We start from the raw sequence: 5,431 nt of genomic DNA, 5'->3' as shown, positions 1-5,431 counted from the left end.
ACCACGAGACGCCGATGACCTAAGCCACATAATCCAGCAGCCAGAGGAATCGGCCAGACAATTCTGGACACGATTCCTAACCAAGAAAAATCAAATAGTCGACTGTCCGGACGCAGAAGCCCTTGCAGCCTTCAGGCACAACATTCGAGATGAATGGCTTGCCCGACACCTAGGACAGGAAAAGTCGAAATCTATGGCAGCCCTCACGACACTCATGACCCGCTTTTGCGTGGGAGAAGACAGCTGGCTAGCTCGTAGAAATAACATAACCAAGAGCCCTGGCAATTCGGATACCAAGGATAACAATGGCAGGTCACGTCGCAACAAGCACAAGCGCCGCATTAACGGCGACAATACTGAGGATAAGGCAGTTAATGCCGGATTCAGAGGCTCTAAACCTGGTCAGCGGAAGAAGCCATTCAAAAGAAACCCTCCGGGCCCATCCAGTTTAAACCGGATACTCGATCGCTCGTGCCAGATACACGGCACCCCCGAACAACCAGCCAATCACACCAACAGGGATTGTTGGGTGTTCAAGCAGGCAGGCAAGTCAAGTGCCGAAACCAGAGACAACGGGCTGCATAGCGATGACGAGGAGGAGCCCCCGCCACCGAACAACAGAGGACAAAAGGGCTTCCCCCCGCAAGTGCGGACGGTGAACATGATATACGCAACCCATATCCCCAAAAGGGAGCGAAAGCGTTCTCTCAAGGACGTCTATGTGTTGGAGCCAGTCGCCCCAAAGTTCAACCCATGGTCCTCCTGCCCGATCACTTTTGATCGAAGGGACCACCCCACTAGCATTCGTCACGGCGGATTCGCCGCATTGGTCCTAGACCCAATCATTGACGGATTTCACCTCACTAGAGTCCTCATGGAGGGCGGCAGCAGCCTGAACCTGCTTTATCAGGATACAATGCGAAAAATGGGTATAGATCCCTCAAGGATTAAACCCACAAAGACAACCTTTAAAGGCGTCATACCAGGTGTAGAAGCCAGCTGTACAGGCTCGGTTACACTCGAAGTGGTCTTCGGATCCCCGGATAATTTCCGAAGCGAAGAGTTAATCTTCGACATAGTCCCATTCCATAGTGGCTATCATGCCCTGCTCGGACGAACCGCATTCGCAAAATTCAATGCGGTGCCGCACTACACATATCTCAAGCTCAAGATGCCAGGCCCTCGCAGAGTCATTACGGTCAATGGAAACACCGAACGCTCTGTCCGAACGGAGGAGCACACGGCGGCCCTGGCGGCGGAAGTACAAAGTAGCCTCTCAAGGCAATTCTCCAATCCGGGAGTTAAATGTCCGGACAACGTCAAGCGCGCCCGAAGTAACCTACAACAAAACCGGCTGGCACATTCCGAGCAAGCATAGCAGTGCGGCCTCAACCCCAGCCCTCGCCAGATGGTGCTATCGGTACCACACGTACATAATTACGCTTTGGAAAATACCATGGGCATAAGGGGACGGGCACAACCACGGCACGCCCAAAATGCGGCTCAACCGCACTAGGGGCTCCCTATTCTGCCGTTTCCTTTTTTATATATATACTTTCAGGATCCAACTATCCGGAAGGCCTGTCCGGCAACACACTCGCCGAACACACGATGCAACAACCAGGGTAGACAACAAGCCTGCGTCAAATGTCCAGGTGGTCTCTATAACGAGCTAAATACCTGTTTTTACTTAAAGACCTCGCAGCTTGCCCCTGGGGGGGGACATGTCAAATAACCCCATCTCTTGCTTATCGCACTATTTGTATCATCTGCTTTCATAGCAGCCCTTTTTAATACAACAAGACATAGCTCTTATCTATTACTGTATTCATTTATTTTTATCAAATATGTTCAGTCATGACATTATGCAACCGTACACTTTGGTACAGCCAATACACCAGGGGCTTAAGCACCCCATAATACGGTGTGAGAAGACTGAACACTCTCATGAGTGCGGCACCCCGAACTTATAGCACTATATGCATCGGCTCCGAATCATGTCTTGGGTTAATAGTTGGGTTTGCCCGGCTCCCATGTTTTGGTACCTTACGTTCCGCAATGTTGGCTAAGGTAGCGCTGCGAGAACTACTACGATTGCGCCCCAGTTGAGCTGGGTTAACACCTCAGGAGAGAAAGCTAAAACTGACCGTCATGATAGTGCGAGAGACCGGTCGCTGTTCGCGAGGTTTTTCGAGTCCCTAAAGACTTAAGCCACTTAGAGCGAGGAGGCGGATTTATCTGGCCTAGGCATGGATAGCGCCCCGAACTCGGTCTTCCGAATACTAGGGGCTTCGCCGAAATTTAAAATTATAGAATTCTATGGCTAAGTGAGAGTGATAAAGCATTATAAGTTCGATGGCCTTGTTCGTTGTGCTGAGCGCCTCCCTAGATGGAACCAAGAATGCGAACAAGAGCGCTCAGGTTTATCCCGAACACCCTAGCACTTGTGGCATGGGGGTAGAAGCCGACGAGTTGCAACTCTCAGATTTCATAAACGGCCGCATAGAAGGTAATATTTTAAATTCAAAAAGCGTTGCTTAGCGCATATGAACAAGTTTTCAGTGCACATGAAAAATACGAGCGAGTTTACTCAAAAATTACATCCATGGTACATTCCTTCGCCACAAGACGGGCACCCTTCAGGACGACCTCATAATACATCTCGGGCCTGCGATGCTCCTACCCCTCCGGCGGCCCATCCTTCACCAGCTTCTCAGCATCCAGCTTGCCCCAGTGCACTTTAGCACAGGCAAAATCCCTACGGGCACCCTCGATACACACGGAACACTTGATGACTTCAAGCCGTGGACAGGCATCCACCAGCCGCCGCACCAGCCCAAAGTAGCTCAAAGGCATGACCTCACCAGGCCACAGCCGGCCTATTAGGCCCTTCATGGCCTGTTCGGCCGTCTTATGAAGCTCGATCAGCTGCTTCAGCTGGTCGCTCAAGGGCACTAGGTGTCCGTCCTCAGTATACTGGGACCAGAACACTTTCTCCGCCGAGCTTCCTTCCTCGGCCCGGTAGAATGCGGCGACATCGGATACACTACGGGGCAGATTTGCGAATGCTCCTGGAGAGCTCCGGATTCGGGTAAGTAACAGGTAATTTACTTTCACATGCCTGCTTTGCATAAAGAATGTCTTACCCGCCGCAATCTTTTTCATCGCCTCAATCTCCTGGAGGGCTTTTTGGGCTTCGACCTTGGCAGATTTGGCGCTTTCAAGTGCCGAGGCAAGCTCGGACTCCCGAGTCTTTGAGTCAAGCTCTAACCTCTCATGTTTTTCACAAGAGCATCGAGCTCTTGCCGCACCTCCGCCGCCTGTGCCTCTTGCTTCTCTCGCTCTGAGCGCTCCATGGCCGCATTGTCTTCGGCCTTGGAAAGCGCTTCCTTCAGGGTTGCCACCTGAGTTGTGGCCCCTGCAACATTCACGTTGGTCCTGTCATTATTTGCAACCAGGTATTTCTATATACATTTACATACGGTATTACATACCCTCCTTGTCCTCGAGCTGCTTCTTGGCACGGCCGAGCTCGTTCTCGGACCGCTCGAGGTTCTACTTCAATGCGTCGACCTCCGCAGTTAGTGCGACAGAGGTCAGCAGCGCAGCTTGCATTCCCATATCGACATATTTATGTTAGACTCCTGCGTATATCTTTTTAGATCCTCAGTCTGTCTTTTCTTTCGACCGCCGAACTGAGCATCAAGGGCTACTATCTATGCGTAACATTTTTATATGTTTTGAATACATACCTCAAAGCCTGTTAGCAGGCTGGTACAGGCTTCTGTCAGCCCTCTCCTGGCGGACTGAACCTCCCGAATCACCGCACTCATAATAGTGCGGTGCTCCACATCGATGGAGGCGCCATTAAGCACCTCCAGCAAATTGTCCGGCGTCTCCGGTTGGACGGAGGCCGCCGGCATCGTAGGCGTGCCTTTCTTGCGAAGGCGCCGTCTACCGGACTATGGAACCGTTGTTGGTTCCGGAGCGGTGTCCGGCCCAGGGCCGGACTTAGATCCCTCTGGGGCTTTACCACCTTTGGGCCTGGTGTCCGGGAGGTCGCCTTGCGGTGCCTCCAGGACCACCTCCTCCTGGTTTAATCCCTTTTGGGACTCAACCTCAGCGTCGTCCGTAGGGAGAGGGGAGGAGGCCGTCGGAAGTGAAGCGCTATTCAGGTCCGACGAATCCAGGGAGCCGCTCGACGAATCGCCGAGCTGAGCCTTGGGCGGACTGCATGATTGAATTCGGCGTCAGAAGGTACCATACATTAGAGGAGCGCCATGAGTTATTCTGGTATCCGGATACTTACGATTTTGCCAGGGGCTTGACCCTGGATGGCCATTCCTCCCCGCCGTCTTCGGCATCGGAGGCGTAGTCCGGCAGAAGGGTCCTCCCCTTCTTGGACCCTCCGGCCTCCCTAGTTGGGACAGCCTTCCTTTTCTTTCCTCCCCCCGCTAGAGTGGGAGAGGCTTCTTCTTCTTCCTCCTCCTCGTCCTTAGAGGCGGAGGGTGCTTTGGGGTTGTCAGGCGATGAATCCGACACCACCAGGCGCCGGGAACTCTTTTGAGTCCCCGTGGCCTTCTTCTTGGCCTTCTTCTCCGGCACCACGTGAGGTGCCGGAACCAGCAGCTTCGTCAAGCGTGCGTCTGCTGGGCCTTCGGGCAAAGGGGCCGGACAGTCAAACTGTCCGGACGTCCTCTTCCAGTCCTGTCAAAGGAGCAGGAGTTTAGATCCTACATGGAGTCAAACCATGAAAATCAAGTGTCCCGTGGAGGACTAAAAGCAAGCTTACTTCGGTGGCTTGGCGCTTGGCGCAGAATCCGCGATCCTCGGTGACGGGAGGGGAGACCTCGGAGCTCTTGAATAGCACCTTCCAGGCGTCCTCATGCTTTGTGTCGAAGAGCCGGGACAGAGTCTGGTGCTGGGCCGAGTCGAACTCCCACAAGTTGAAGGCCCGTCGTTGACACGGAAGGATCCGGCGGAAGAGCATGACCTGGACTATGTTGACAAGCTTAAGCTTCTTGTTCACCAGGTCTTGGACGTAGTTTTGGAGTCTAGTCACCTCTTCCGGACTACCCCACAACAGGCCTGTCTCTTTCCAAGATGTGAGCCGTGTGGGGATGCCAGATCGGAATTCGTGGGCCGCTGCCCATTCAGGGTCACGCGGCTCGGTGATATAGAACCACCCCGACTGCCACCCTTGATTGGTCTCTACGAAGGCGCCCTCGAGCCATGTAACGTTGGCTATCTTGCCCACCATGGCGCCTCCGCACTCCGCTTGGCGGCTGCCCACGACCTTCGGCTTGACGCTGAAGATCTTCAGCCATAGGCCAAAGTGAGGCTGGATGCGGAGGAAGGCCTCACACACGACGATAAACGCCGAGATGTTGAGTATGAAGTTTAGGGCCAGATCATGGAAGTCCAGGCCGTA

This window comes from Triticum aestivum, chromosome 2B (assembly GCF_018294505.1).
Source record: "Triticum aestivum cultivar Chinese Spring chromosome 2B, IWGSC CS RefSeq v2.1, whole genome shotgun sequence".
Lineage (NCBI taxonomy): Eukaryota > Viridiplantae > Streptophyta > Magnoliopsida > Poales > Poaceae > Triticum > Triticum aestivum.
Note: the sequence above shows the minus strand (reverse complement) of the source record.